The 15,804-nt window shown below is 40.4% G+C and overlaps 1 protein-coding gene across 6 annotated transcripts in view; it reads left to right on the top strand.

The window, feature by feature from the left end:
* Positions 1–15,804, top strand: part of LOC125879676 (RNA binding protein fox-1 homolog 3-like) — a 574,563-nt gene that overhangs the window by 229,385 nt on the left and 329,374 nt on the right. For 2 of the 6 annotated variants that reach the window (XM_049561660.1, XM_049561659.1), the window contains exon 4: positions 15,592–15,680. The exons of the other annotated variants lie outside the window; for them this stretch is intronic. The gene's annotated coding sequence lies outside the window, so the exon portion shown is untranslated. The remainder of the gene's footprint in view (positions 1–15,591; positions 15,681–15,804) is intronic. 6 annotated transcript variants of the gene reach the window in all.

The raw sequence follows: 15,804 nt of genomic DNA, 5'->3' as shown, positions 1-15,804 counted from the left end.
AATCGGCGGGGGAGCGGCCAGCACACCTAATGGCTGACGGCCCAGACTGACGTCCAAGAGTGTGCTGCAGCCCGACATAAAAAGTTGTTTCAAAAAACATCATATGAACTCTATTTTTAGCCTCACTGTAGCCTATAGCTCTGACTGCTTCTCTGTGCTCCGTGTTCAGGTGTGCGCACCTGCGCGAGACCAGCGAAAGCATGAGCTTTGCTCACCCGTGTTTACATCATGTGACACGTGCACCGCAGGGGGAGACAACGGTAACCACAGTAGCTAAAAGATAATTTTCACTACGGTCTTTTAGCAAAGGACAGCCCAACATGTCTGAAGACTTTGAAATTGAGGAGGAACAGCATTTCTTTGTCGAGCCGTATTTGTTTGAGCCCGAGTATACGCACGGAATTCAGGCTACTGGACGAAGCAGCCGCCACAGCTAACCCTCAGAATACCGGAGTCGAGCAAACCTGGTGGTGTAGTTGTTTCAAATGCAAAGCAATGCTAACAGATGAGGAAAGTCTTTGCTGCTCAGACTGGGAATTGGCGATGCCTGCACTTGAGAATCTGGACATCACTACTGACGAGACTGCTGCTCTTCAGAGACCGTTCATCACCGATCACCCTGAGCGCGAGCACACGTGAACGCGGAGCACAGAGAAGCAGTCAGAGCTACAGGCTACAGTGAGGCTAAAACCAGAGTTCAAATGACGTTTTTTGAAACAACATTTTATGTCGGGGCTGCAGCACACTTGGATCACTACGGATGAGCAGTATGGAGGTACTTTGTGGTTTCAATTTTGTGTTCTTGGACGTTAGTCTGGGGCACCGTCTACCATTAGGTATGCTAGCCGCTCCCCCCGCCGATCTCCGCAAGGGATGTGAGGACTCTAAAACTTCACCAAGGCCTCCATGGGCATATGGGTGAGTAGATAATGGCTGAATTTTCATTTTTGGGTGCACTATCCCTTTAAGGTAAGTGGTGGACCCCCTAAGCATGGTGTACAATTCCATTTGATTATTATCGTTATATCTCTTAGTCATTTTGATTTTCATATTTCCTTGTAAATTTCTGTTTGTGACTGAAAACACATCTGTCCACAGCAGTGGACATAAAGTATCAGTGGAGCTCAGTATGTTGTATGTTATATTACTTGATTTAATAATTCATACATGACAGGATCAGTTTAGACAGTGATATGATTGGCCTCATCAACAACTAAAATGCTTTAGTTTTAGTTGCTTTGATTTCAACTGCACTGTTGAAATCAAAGGTAAAAGTGTTATCGTAGTTGCACCAACATAGAATGGCCTGAAGGTGATGTGAGGCATCCAATATTGTAATATCTTATGATAAAACATTTGGTTACACTTAATTCAACAATATGTTCTACTTAACAAATCTAAGCAATTCCGACTAAACGTCAATATAAATATTAATGATGTCATGTATCAAATAACACAACAGCATCAGAAAAAGAATAACCTGATTCCAAAATATTGCAACCAAAAACTAAAAGTATGACAACAAGTACAGAAAAACTGCAATATAAAACATATTTTTCAAATCATCCACCACATCATCCCATGGTTTAAACATGATCACAGAGAATATTTAATATTATGATTAATAGTGGAAGTGTATGATGTTACAAATCACAGAGGCAACCACTACAGCATTAATACTGTGAAGTGCTTTACCAGAAGGTCTTGGCGTATTACTAATTTAAAAATTCTTGAATGCATCAATATGAATAATAGATGTTTCATATTTACACAGAAAAATCATAATTTAACAATTGCACAGGAAAGTTGGCAGTCTGTGCCAAAGTCTTGCTGTATGCATAAAAAGATTCTGTAAATATCAAAATTCACACAAGTGCTTCCTTACCTGTGAAGCACCTTTAAGTTTTATTGTTTTTTTGTTTTTGTTTTTTTTTTGTTTTTTTTTACAGCAAAACATCTCAACTTAAGAATCCAATAAAAACTCTCTCAGTATTCAGAGTTAAAGTCAAGCAAACTAAAAGAGTTGTTTTACAAACTTCTTGTACTAAAGCTGCCAACTGAAATCTAGACAGGCTCAGAAATCCTGCAGCCAGCTGTATTGTTCTTGCAGCCTAGAGGTATACATGTTCCTGACATCAATTCAAAACACATTCTACAACTGTCTGCATGTGTTTCGCTTGTTCTGTTATGTCATACTGTGGAAGTTAGAAGCAGCAAAAGGTCAAAAGCGACCAGTGATGTGATAAGAAACCATCCAACCCCTCCTGCTTATTATTCACAGGGCTTTAAAAACTCTTTTATTTGAATTACATCTCTATCACTGTTTTCTGTGTGTCAACGTTATCATATTGATCTCGTACTGTGGCTAATGAGCTGGAAGCTATACTCTCTTCACGTCTCCCACCACACTGACTGACCAACGGGAGATTTGAATCCTAACAATGTCCTTCAGGCATCACGTGACACTAAGGGAGCATCTCATTTCCATACAGAGCTCTGCGGATGGCTAGTTTTCTGACCGCCCCAGCTGATGAAAATAAAGGAAACTGTATTTTAAAGCAGCGCCCTTCCTGCAACCCCCATAATTCATGCTGTTTATGATGTAAATATTTCAGAGAGGTGAGATGACCCCACAGCATGGCAAAGGCCATTAATAATCATAAAAAATATGAACCGCCCTCTCAATGATTAATTGCATGCATTTTGCATAATGCTTTGTTTGCGGTGAGCTTTAAGCAATTTACTATCAGCCGACCAAACTGTCAAAGTAACCAAGGCTACTTCAAAGTGATTTTTGTCCCTGTATCACTAGTTACTCTGCAGTTATCTCCATAAAGGCCCAAAGATGGAGTTCCTGTTATAAAACCAAGAGCTGTGTGTCTGTGAACAAGCATTATTAAAAATTTGTCACAAAGTGATTACTGAAAATGTCATCAATAGCTCCTAAAAAAAGCAAAGCGCTAGCATGCTCCATAACAGTTATATGATGAGACATCAAAAAACTAATTAAAATTAAAAAAGGTAAAAACAAACTTTAACTTAAAGAGATTAAAAAACTGAGTGTAGCAGAAAATGAAAGCAGCACAGGCTGAGATAATAAGCTCCAAAAACACTTGATCCTACACTTCCCATTATCATTTTGTTAGGCTCTCCCTGCCCAGCAAACACCCACGTCTTTTAAACTCTGTGTAATTTTACCACTCTGTTTCTCTCGTAAACTGATTTTGCTTTTTTAAATATAGTGTAGTGCCTCTTGAAGATGATTCCATCAAGATATATTTTGACTGAATCTTGGTTATATGGATTTTACTGCCAAGAAATACTTGTATTCAATAGTGACTTGAGTGAGATAAGGGCAAAATATCTCTGCCAAATGTTGGCCAAGTAAACCTGGTATCTTGGCAACTTGAACACATCCTGCTGGCTCGGCTGAGAACAGTTTGTCAACCAGATCGTTCGTTTTAGTTTATTGAACATTTCCTTTTATGTAGAACAGACTGATTGCCTCATCCTCTGTAATATTGTAGAAAATATGATCTTGTTCTAACACTGAAATAGGAATGAAAAGGTTAACTAATTCAACACTGAATAATTTGGTCATTAATTCTGCTGAAAAACTAGTTGAGTCAACAAAAATGAGTTAGGCAAACATGAAAATGAAGTTCAGCCAAAGACTGGTGAGTTATATCTACAGTGATTCCCAATTAGGCATGATTACCAGTTATGTTTATTCTTTCATGGGTAAAGCATTTTCATGTTTACTTGTGCCAACCCTGTCCTTCAAAGACTACATTTATATATTACTAATTTGCATCAGCAAACACAAATTTGAACCAGAATGCCTTCTGGACTGTTTTTCTTTGTCAACATAACAAGAGACATTTTTAATGAATAAATTTGAAAAGTGGCTAATACAAATTTTGTCATTATGTAGTAGAAAGAAGGCTCTCTGGAAGATTTGATATCAAATACAATGTTTGCAGGGAAGTATGCTAAGATAAGCTAACCATATTCGTCAGCAATTAATTTGACTAGATGGACATTTAATTAACTATGTAATGACTAAAAAGTAGATCATTTAAAGGGATAGTGCACCCAAAAATGAAAATACAGCAGAAGTTTTAGAGTCCTCACATCCCTTGCGGAGATTGGCGGGGGGAGCGGCTAGCACACCTAATGGCTGACGGCGCCCCAGACTAACGTCCAAGAACACAAAATTGAAACCGCAAAGTATCTCCAACATGCTCATCCGTAGGTTTGGGTCGGTTTTCGGTAATACCAGTCTGGTTCGGTACTCTGTCTTGGACCAGTTTTTTTTTTTTTTTTTTGAGACCAACCGGACCGTATACATCATTTTACAGCCATACTCGGGCAGAACGTACGTGGAGCGGACTCCGCGGAGGTCCACCCGGACTAAAAGCCAACGTCCACAAGCCCTGTGTGCGCAAAGCTCAGATTTTATGACCGTGCGGACTCCGCTCCGCGCGCCAGTGTCACACAAAAGACTGCTCGGCATGTATTTTTCACGGACATTTTTACAGGAAACTACAACACAGAAGTGCGCTCGACTATGGAAGCCCGAATGACTGCCGACATTGCTTGCGGAGTCCGCTCTGCTTACTGCGCATTCACACCAAAAGTGTCATGAGCGTCATAAGCGGCTGGCAGCCATTCATTTTCAATGTACGCTTGCTACGAAGGGCGTCAGGGGCGTCGGCTGCAGTGAGCGGCGGGATGCCAGCGACCAGAGCGTCAAGTAGAGGTTGAGAGAAGCTGAACTTTATGCAAATGAGCAGCGTCGCTGCCGAAGCAGCAGCCAATTGCAGACCGGGATTTGGGTAAGAAGGTCTGGGCTCTCTCGGAGCTGTACCAGCCGGTGAAATTCACCGTGGAGTTGCTGGGTTTGCAGGACTCTGTGGACCCAGACGGCCCGACGGCTCCGGGCCCTGTGTTTCCTCAGCAAATACACTGATGCAGTACAAAGGAGGCTTCCGAAAGTGCGATGAATGAGCTCCCACTTACTTACCACCAATTACATTTCTCAGTGGTCCTACGTGCCAACAGGAGGGTAAAATCATAATTATAAAAGACTCATAAAGGCTACATTGACTGTGTTTATTATTTTATTATTATTAATAATATATATAATTATTTATATTATTTTAATTGTGCAATGAAAGTCATGGATAATACAAAGTGAAGACATAAATGATATATTTGTTCATCCTTGTAAAGTGAACAGCCGTGTCAGCCTTGATGGACACATCTGCAGCAGCCGGCCCCGCCCCATTGGCCGCTACAAGCGCCTGCTGGAGCTGTTGCCAAGCAGCGCGATGCCAGCGTCATGAGCGACCGCTGGCGCTCATGACGCTTTTGGTGTGAATGCACAGTTATAGCAAAGATACTGGATTACTATCGTCTTTGCTTATAGTACGCCCGAGTCTGTGAGCACCTGTGTCTGCCTCTTTGCCAAGCGCACAGCAGGCAGGAGAGAGAGGGGGCTGGGGTTGGGGCGGGGACTGAGCTAGGGGGTGCGAGTGCGCATGTGCCGAGGCCTCTACTGTAGCCTGGAGTTTGTTCAACAGTGACGGGGAGTCGATAATGGCGGACAATTTAGTCTCAAAGAAATCAAAGAATGCGTCAATATGGCAACACTTTGGCTTTGAGCCAGACGAAGGAGGCAACCCTTGTTTACGCTGATTGAGTAAGCTAAACCTGCAAATTTATTTGTAAGGAATAGAAGAAACAACGTGTTACTGTCACTCTGTTGTCCTATGGTCGTTTTTTATTTTAAATGAGACACTCGTGCCCAAGTGGCAAAAATCTGGTATTACTGACTTGATGCGTTTTTTTTTGTTTTTTTTTACAAAAACCAGACTTTTTTTTTTTTCTTCCTCATACCGACCCAACCCTACTCATCCGTAGTGATCCAGGTGTGCTGCAGTCCCAACATAAAAAGTTGTTTTGAAAAACGTCATTTGAACTCTGGTTTTAGCCTCTAGCCTGTAGCTCTGACTGCTTCTCTGTGCTCCGCGCTCCCTTGTGCGCGCTCAGGGTGATCGGTGATGAACGGTCTCTGAAGAGCAGCAGTCTTGTGAGTACTGATGTCCAGATTCTCAAGTGCAGGCATCGCCAATTCCCAGTCTGAGCAGTAAAGACTTTCCTCATCCGTTGGCATTGCTTTGCATTTGGAACAACTACACCACCAGGTTTCCAGTGCTCGACTCCGGTATTCTGTGGCTGGCTGAGGGTTAGGCTCATGGCTGCGGCGGCTGCTTCATCCAGTAGCCTGAATTCCGTGTGTATACTCGGGCTCAAACAAATATGGCTCAACAAAGAAATGCTGTTCTCCTCAGTTTCAAAGTCTTCAGACATGTTGGGCTGTCCTTTGCTAAAAGACCGTAGTGCAAATTATCTTTTAGCTTTGTGGTTACCTTTGTCTCCCCCTGCGGTGCACGTGTCACGTTATGTAAACACGGGTAAGCAAAGCTCATGCTTTCACTGGTCTCGCGCAAGTGCGCACACATGAACGCGGAGCACAGAGAAGCAGTCAGAGCTACAGGCTACAGTGAGGCTAAAAACAGAGTTCAAATGACGTTTTTCGAAACAACTTTTTATGTCGCGGCTGCAGCACACTTGGATCACTACGGATGAGCAGTATGGAAATACTTTGTGGTTTCAATTTTGTGTTCTTGGACGTTAGTCTGGGGTGCCGTCAGCCATTAGGTGGTATGACCCACAGGAGTGTTTTCTATATCAGCTCCCCTACTACAACAGAGTAGCTTGTATATGATCGTTAACGGTCACAGTTTTTTTTTACACGTGGTTATTGTGAAATGGTCACAGTTGCACCAAAACTATGTGGTTAGGTTTAGGCAATAAAACTTACTGGTTTGGCTTTGAATAGGTACATTTGTTACAAACTAAACTTAACGTTACATACAGTATATGTCACATTCATGACACACTACAACATACTATGTGACGTTACAATAACTCAGTGCTGACTTTTGGTTTCACACAGGACTAGTACACCAGTCTGCTGGATAAAAGACCTGTGTCTGTTTGGTCTATAAACCACCCCTCCCTCCAACTATAAATGACTTTCTTCTCTGCTCCCATCATAATTACTTTGAACACTAGAGGTCGCCATAATAATGTGAACATGGGTCGTAATTGCTAGTTGCAGAAATGACCTTTGTGGTCGTATTATTGAGGCGGATAGTCTCTAAATAAACTGAATAAAAGGCACTTGGAGAAGAAAATACCCTCACTATCCCTGCAAGAAAGCAGTTGCATTATTACTGCAGTCAATCAGTATTTCCAGCTCAGACCAGCCTGACGGGGGTTCAGTCCAATCAGAACTCAGCTAATTTGTTAACAGCCTCTCAGAGCCAATTGAGGACTCTGTTTTACTTAACCCCAGGTGGGTCCGGCCAACATTAGTTAACCCTTCATTGGTTGTATTTGAGACCTTTTTAACAAGAAGTGATTACTTTTATTAGGTAGAGAAAATTATAATATATATCTGGTGATTAATCAATTAGTGGTCTACTTTTTGGGAGTAGTCGATGACTACTAAAATATAGCTTTCATGAATCCCCTAATCCCATGTCTTTCTGATGTGACTGCTTTCACTTGTTGCCTGCAGTGCACATGTACAGTACACACTCTGGATTATGCTGTGCTGTATTTTTTATTGTGGCCTCTGCTGTCATAAAATCCAACTCAGCGGCACACAGTTACATTTGGTGGTAAATCTGCAGGATTGTTTTATGCCACAAAGACGGATTGCTTCACAGTTCAAAACAGGAAGCAGGTATTGTTCTCTCAGTGTATACAGAGGGTGAGCATCAAATACAAGAAAGCCAAGTCAGTGTTTGTTTGTGTCCTTGTGGCAAACGATCCCTCCAACTTATCTCGGAGAAAATTGAACAGAGAGAAGCAACCTTACAGTTTTAGATGGGCTGCGTGCTTGATATCGCATGTGTGACCAATTAAAACACACAGCTGTTCTTTCTCCCATCTGTTTGAAGCAGCTCTGCATTATAGACTGTTGCGGTGTTTGGATGTGATGTGTCATTCTCACAATGAATCACCGGGCTCCTCATTTGTTCTCATCAGCCGAGTTGCTGTCTGATTTATCCTCATCCATCTCCTGTCCTCATGTTCTTTTGTTGTTGAATCTTAACTTGGACGATTAGACAACAGAACAAGTTTTTGGAGCGGCAGTTTTTTACAGGAAATGTGATCTTGAAGAGGAACTGTGTAACATTTAAAAGTAGGAATAACACATTTTTCCTGCAACTGGAAAACTATATTAATTCACAAACTTGGTCAGTTAAAAAGACTCTCTGCTACAGCCTTACTTGGTAAGGTATGACCTGTAGCTTATGGTGGCTAATGTTGGCAAGCCTCAGATAGATATTGATGTGTGATCAATATTAATAAGACTTCAAAAAGACAAGCGTGTGCTCTGTCTGTTTGACTTTGACTCTTCTGTTCTTGTGCTAATGTGACACTAGCACAGATACACACTTAGTAAAACAACAAAAGTTAAACAAGAACTAAATACACCATGTTTGTTTCCTTCTTGCGGTGCCATTCCACTCACTCTCATATAGCCATGTAGTCAAGATGACTTTGAACCATCTCACTGTGTTTAGCACAAACAACTGATCAATTAACAACCAATCACCAGAACAAATATTGGCATTTTACATTTCAGCAAACCATAGATATTTTACATTTGTACATTTTATATATTGAAACTTTGTTTCAATTTTCAGTTTTACTTTGTAACAGCACAGTGGTACAGATGTTTTGAGGTTAAAGCACAGAAGCCACTTGGTTAAGAAAAGACAGTGTTTTGGCTTAACCCGATTTGGTTGGCAAAACCATGGTTGGAAATGTGTTGTTTAAAAATGCCTACTTTTATGGCAACAAACACACCTGGAAATGCACTGACATGTTGTTAAAGGTCTTGTGTGGGAGCTGTGGTGGCATTCAGCAGTGAGGATGCAGAACTGAAACTTACCCCACGTGCCAACTGTGAAGGAGAACTACACTGGCTGATGCAAAAATGTAAATTGCCCTGCCTAGAGCCAGAGTTCAGTTTGTCTATTCTGGGCTACTTTAAAACAACATGGCAGACTTTGTGGGACAGGACCTTCTCTGATGTAGATATATGCCGCTCATTCTAAGGTAACAGAAACACAGCAGTTCTTCTTATTAGATTAAACCAATGAATACATAGTTGTAAATATTAGATCCTGTTTCTGCCAATAGACGCCCTTAAATCGTACAAACTGGACCATTAAAAACACCCAATTTTGTTGTTTGTTGGTCTTGTGGCCTGCTCGGTAACCATCTCACCAAAGTGTCACGCTGTTCACCATCCCCTCAACCTCATGATGAGAAACTCAGTTCATATACATATAATCTGAACTATGTCACTTTAGAAACGTTGATATATGTCAGAAACATACAAATGTGACATATCTGTGGTTTGCAGAAACGTACAATGCCAACATTTATCTTGGCCACCGTACTGCTATTAAAATATTTGTTAATATTGACAATCAGCTTTGTTAGTCATTTATTAAGAAGAAATGCCAAACATTTTCTAGTTTATCAATTTTTATTTCAACTTCATTTAACCAGAAAAACATTATGATGAATGGTCTCTTTTGAGGATGTTTTTCGGCCTCTAGGAAACTGTGACAGGGTTTTTTTTCACTATTTTCTGACTTCACTTGTATGACAATAGCACTAGTTACTATACCAACGAATCATAGCCATATATTGATAGGCTGAGCCTCAGGCTGACTGAGTCACCAGTGTCTTGGATCAAACAGAGACAGACAAAACTGACCAAACAAAGGGCTCCTCTAGTGGAACATTGCGAGCGCCTGGCAGTCAATAGTCTTATTTGATGTAGATCCCTGAGAGGCAGAACTAACCCAGAGCCTGAGTGAAGGTTGGCCCTGGATACAAACCACTGCTCCCCCCTCTCTTTGGACAAAGAAAATACATCTTGTGGCCTTGTGAAACAGGTGCTGGCAATTTAGCCCAACCAGCAAGACATAATGTTTGATTGGAGTGGAGCCGGATCAGATTGTTCCCTTCCAATTGAGCCACAACCAGCTGACATTTTCACAGTATTTAATAAAAGCCACTCTTGATTAGTGAGGCCTTACCACAATCTTTTTATTTATTCTCGGTGGCAGAAAAGCATTAATTCACAGTAATTAATGAACAAGTGGTGGAGGGCCTGGGAACAGCTGCCTCCTCTGGGAGGCTGGAGGAAGGGACTCTTTCCCTTGCCCTGATTAGATGCACTCCATTTCCAAGCTCCCCATGACACTTTTACTGTCTAATGATAGCTGCTGCTGTAGTGGTGTACCTAGGTTTTATGTTGCACAACATACTGGAAAGACACAGAGCTGTTTTGGCTTTCTGATTACTGCTGCTGTGAAACATATTCTTGTTTCTTTGGGAACAATACAGTGCTGTGGTGTCGAGACTCTTTCACAACGCATGGTGGGGGAATCATACTAGTACTGTTGTTCCAAAACAGAACAGTACAGAATACTGACCAATTGATGAATATTTAAATACCCAAATACCACTTTACATGTTCTGCCCTGCAGTTACAGTGTTAAAGATGAAATTCACGACAACTGATAAACATCAAAACTGAGATGAAAGTGTTAAAAGCTAAAACAACCCAATTTCAAAATCAGATTTTATGCAGCAGCTACAGCAGACGTGTTATGAGTCCATTTGGAGTCGTTCAAGTTGCCATCCATCTTATAATGTGCCCATTCCAGCATTGAGATTTTTTTTATTTATTTCAGAGTCATTTTGTTGTCTTCCAGCCCTTCCCTTCTCATATCCTCTGTCTTTGACTGTCACTCGATTTTAGTCAGACGGATAAGCTGATCTCTTTTATCCACACTTGATCTTTTTCTCTTTTATCACCACGTCTTGATTTTTTTTTTCCCCCTGACATCCCTCTTCCTTCCAGTTGGCTGGCCATAGAGCTCTGCTTTATGAAAACAGTTTAGACTTGAAAGGCAGGAGCGAGGTGGCATGGGGGGGATGGGGGGCCAGCCAGCCCACAGGTCACACTTTCTTTCGTATCTTGTCTGTCACTGTGAAAGCCAGGCATCGGCGCTTGGCATCCCATCAGCTGCTAATTGTCTGCTTGCTTAGATACTGTGTGAAGACCTGGACATAAATTTAGACTTGCTTACATGCCAAAAAGTAAGTTTTTCCTCCCACAAGGAGGTGGTGGTGAGTGAGCTATGTTAAGCCAGAGGAAATTGTTATAGTTTCTGTCGCTTCCTGGCTGAGACAGGTGAAAGTCACTGTTTTACTGCTGACATGGACCCCAGACATACTGCAGAGGATGCAGCTTGTTCCACTTGCATCCATTTAATTTCATTGTTTCCTTTTTTCTCTACTTCATACAAATATGAACTGCAGTCTGTAACAAAGTAATACATTCCATTATTAAAATAAGAGAGGAGAGAAATTGTTTAGATGACATAATTTAATATAATTTCATTTAGATGGTCTGCCAGTGCTTTTACCTTTTCGTATTAATGCATAATCAAAACATAATGAATGCTAGGCAACTATTTATAAACATCACTATATATGTATTTTCTTCTTGAAATTAAGCTCATAATAATGGATAATCAGGCAGCCTAAACAAACAGGAGGTATATTTATGCAATATCACTGACAGAGCTTTTATACAACAATTCCACAAGTGCCATTTTTTAACAGTAAGAATCTGCAACAGGTTATGATTTGTATATTTATGTCATGATTTATTTGGCTCCGCCAGCAGAAATAGCTCTGCAACTGGACCTGGACTGGACTATTGCCAAGCAACACACAAACAGTCCTGCACACTAGCTTGTTGCCTAGTGTGAGCTAGGTCTACACTTTACCACATGCCAGCTACTTTGTATCATGTAGGCTACATCTGTGTATTTCCATTTATTTTGCGACTGGTGGAATAAGTCTGTTGACAGTCACTTTGGTGGCATACTTGTGATTCTTGATGAGTATGCTGTGTCATGTTCTTATGTCATATTAGCATACCTGGAGATTCACATTAGAGTATACAGACTTCTTTCTGTCCCTTCCTCCTTTTCTCATGACCAGTCATAATTTAATGTATTTGTGAAAATATGTTCCCTGTTGCAGTGCAAAGTTTGTCACAAGCATAATTAACGGCTCAGAACACCTGTAAAGCGGAGTGACACATGCAGAGTTAAAAGTCCCATTGTTGTTATACTGTATATCAACAGTCATGGATTGCCTCCTGTCCAATCACATAAAGAAACCAACTTATGTATAATCATATTTACATTTGGTTTTACAGCAACTTTTTAACTTTGAACACAGATTCTCACCTGTGAACTCCAGAGTTACAATAAAAGCATCAAGGCCATCAGCAACAATCAGCTTGAAAGGCATATTTCCACTATGTATTAACAGAAATAACAAAATCCAGGCCTGACTTTCAAGGCTATTTAAGTTGGATAACAGCTTACAAGGTGGAATTTCTTATATGCAGGAATATGAATAATCATCAACACAAAATGTGTCAATACACATTTAAGTGTCGGTTAAATGTCAAAACGGTTTACAATAGTCCATGCAAATTTTAATCTTTGTCACTAAATAGAAACAACTGTCCTGTCCTTTAACACTCAGCCAGTTAATGAGTCAGACCAGTCTGTATACGTTATCAGGAGACAAAGCTGTTGTCTTTTTTTGGATGATGTAGCCTGAGAGTGAGAACAACCTCTCATAAGGCACTGTGGTTGCCAAGTACTTGCGTGCAATGCTTTCAGCCTGGCATGTGCTCCTTCTCTCTTAAACCATGCAGAACAGTTTTGTTTTTTCAAAAAGATCCTTTGGGCAACTTTTTAAAGTGCAGCTTTCCGTCTAAAACTCCATCACTGTCTTTATCCATCTTTGGTTTTGTTTGGCAGTTACAATTTTACCAGCCACTCAACAGATTACCATTGTTTCTTTGGCTGGTGAGTGAAGCAGAACTACCAGCCACGTGCATATTTTACCAGCATGTGGCTAATGGAGGGTGCTAATTTTGTACCCTGCACGTAGGTCAGCTGCCACAGGAAGTAAATAATATGCAGCTGCATTAATTGTGTCAGTTATTTCAAACATGTTAAATATTTCAAATATCTATCTCATCTATCTAGCTTATCTAGCTTACCTCTCTATCTATCTGCTTTGTAAAGCACATGAAAGCCTGATATATCTCCTTCCTCTGTGCCATAGAGCTTCACAGTTGTCCAAAAACCATTAAAAACACATCAGTGAGCCACACTGTTGCACTGGGTGACATGTTCCTTCATTACCATGAACACACACACTGTATTTTTTTTTTTTTTGACTCAATCCCACATGCTGCTGCTGGAAATACTTACCAGAGCACCAAATGTGTTCTAATCAGCTGCTTAAAATAGTCCCCACCAAATGTACTACTTCCTTGTTTTTTAAGGCATGTTTGCAAAAAACTCCACACATTGCAGAGTTTTAGGAAACTAGCAGTTTTTTTATGTTTACGTCTTCAGTAGGAATCAATGGGCTTGGGGTTGAGAGCTACAGACAGGGCCGGGAGGTCAAAGCATTGTGAGATGGAAAAATGCATTGCTGGTTTTGATTTTTTTATGGGATTTATGGACAATAATATAACAAGTTATGCCATATTCTCTAATTTATAATTATTATTTCTCTTTTGTTTTCCCATGATTAAGTTGTGCATACTTGATGCTGAGAGACAGTTTTTGGATTTAGGTTTATCATTACAAAAGCAAAACCCACAAATGCTTATCACTTTTATAAAAATTAATGACTTAAAACATTTAAATGTTTATAAATTTCTCAGAAATTAATTTTCTATTCTTTGAGTAACCATTTGATTCACATATTAAAGCTGACAAAAAACTAGTTGTTTCAGCACCACCCATACAGCATCTGCCTTTGCCAAAGCCAAACCATCTGGCTGGTGCAGATGAACTAGATTTAACCGCCGCTTATGCTCTTTTTTTTCCAGCGGGGTATGTTTTGATTATTATCTCTGAAATCAATAATGACAAACTCAGTGAGAAACATCAAACAATGCAGAGGCAATAATTATCTAAACTTAAAAATAATAACTGTAAAAATATGGAGTGTTTATTTGTCTCTACCCTCTAACTGTCCCTGCGTGAGTCATCACTGGAAATCAAACTCAGCAGGTACAAAAACTCTGGAACTTTTATACAAAAAATTGAGGAGGCAAAATTATTTCTGAAAACTCAGCCTGACACTGGTGAACCTGTGCGTTGCATTAACAAAACTTTACTGACATACTGGTGATTTAGTACTTATACCATTATAACACTGCATTGTAAGAATGAAGAAATAGCAGCTGGTCCAATTTTCACCTGGGACAGTCAATAATCTCTCAACACTATTTGGGTGGCATTACAGATGATTAGTATTTGTAGATACACGTGTATCCATGCTATATGCAAGTTTTAGATATTACATTTCATGGCATGCCGCCGATTAGATTGTATGCATGATCAAGTTCTGATGGTGTCACGTTGGAAATGGACAGCATATTTTATTCAACCTTCTGTTCTAATTTGTTTGAATGTATGAATAATGAGGAGAGCAGAGCGGCTGTCTATTGAACCTTGTATTTATGGGCCCAATGCATTAGAAAGTGCAATTCCTGAATGATAGAGAAACCCATTAAAGTAGTAATAAAATTGCAAATGTCTCCCTTCTCTGTTTTCCTGCCTTTCAATATGGGCAGTGGAACACGTTGCTCTCACCAACTGTGTGCGAGCCTCTGGCGAACACATACATAGCAATATGATACAGAACACATTTCCCAATCCAATTCCTCCCCGCTGCGTCAGTGAAACACTTGGTGAGATCCATCTTTTTCAATTACGCCGAGAGAGGACACGCATTCCTTTAAGCCTGGAGGGAGAGGGAGGTTTTAAGGACAGGTCTCATCCCCAGATCTCAGCCTGCATTAAAATGTATTGGTGCCATTGGATATTAAAGGAGAATCTGCCGGATTAATCGGCAAGAGGCTCACTGAGGAATCGTCGTCCAGAGACACACACTTACTTACAGGAAAGACTGCTATGATAACAGATTTTTAAAAAAAAACATCAGCAATATGGCCGGGTGTGTTAAACCTGAGCGTTTGTCTGGTGTAGAGAACTAAATGACAAAATACATCGCTTTTTAATTTTTGCCCTTGGAAATGATTGATACTCAAATCTTAGGTTTTGAAGGGGGGCTGTATGAGGTACTTATCCATAGTCAGTTTATTACCTTCAGTAGATAGCGGTCAGCATGCCCCCGTCTGGAGAAACAGGCAGTAGTGGGAAAAAAATCCATAGAGGTATAATTGTATGCTATATTGAGAATATTTTCACTGCTGTACCTTGCTGTCAGACAGCCTGTTTGCTTTGGCATTACATTTCATCAACTGTAGAACTTTCATATTACTAAAAACTGATATGATTTCTTTTTTAGGTGGCTAAAATACATTTTGCTGCAGTCCCCCATCAACAGTGGTACATTGCTTTGCTTTTGTGGAAATATCCTGTCTGCTTCTCCAAACTGTAAGTGTGCCAAACATCATCTAACAAACTATCCCTTTAAGATTTGGCAAGGGTTTTGTACAAGGGGAAAGACTGCAGCAAGAGAAAGCAATGTTGGATGTCAGTAGAAAATAGGAACTGAACA

The sequence above is a fragment of the Epinephelus fuscoguttatus genome, linkage group LG19 (assembly GCF_011397635.1).
Source record: "Epinephelus fuscoguttatus linkage group LG19, E.fuscoguttatus.final_Chr_v1".
Taxonomy (NCBI): domain Eukaryota; kingdom Metazoa; phylum Chordata; class Actinopteri; order Perciformes; family Serranidae; genus Epinephelus; species Epinephelus fuscoguttatus.
The sequence above is the reverse complement of the archived record's forward strand: the minus strand, read 5'-3'. Positions and strand labels throughout refer to the sequence as shown.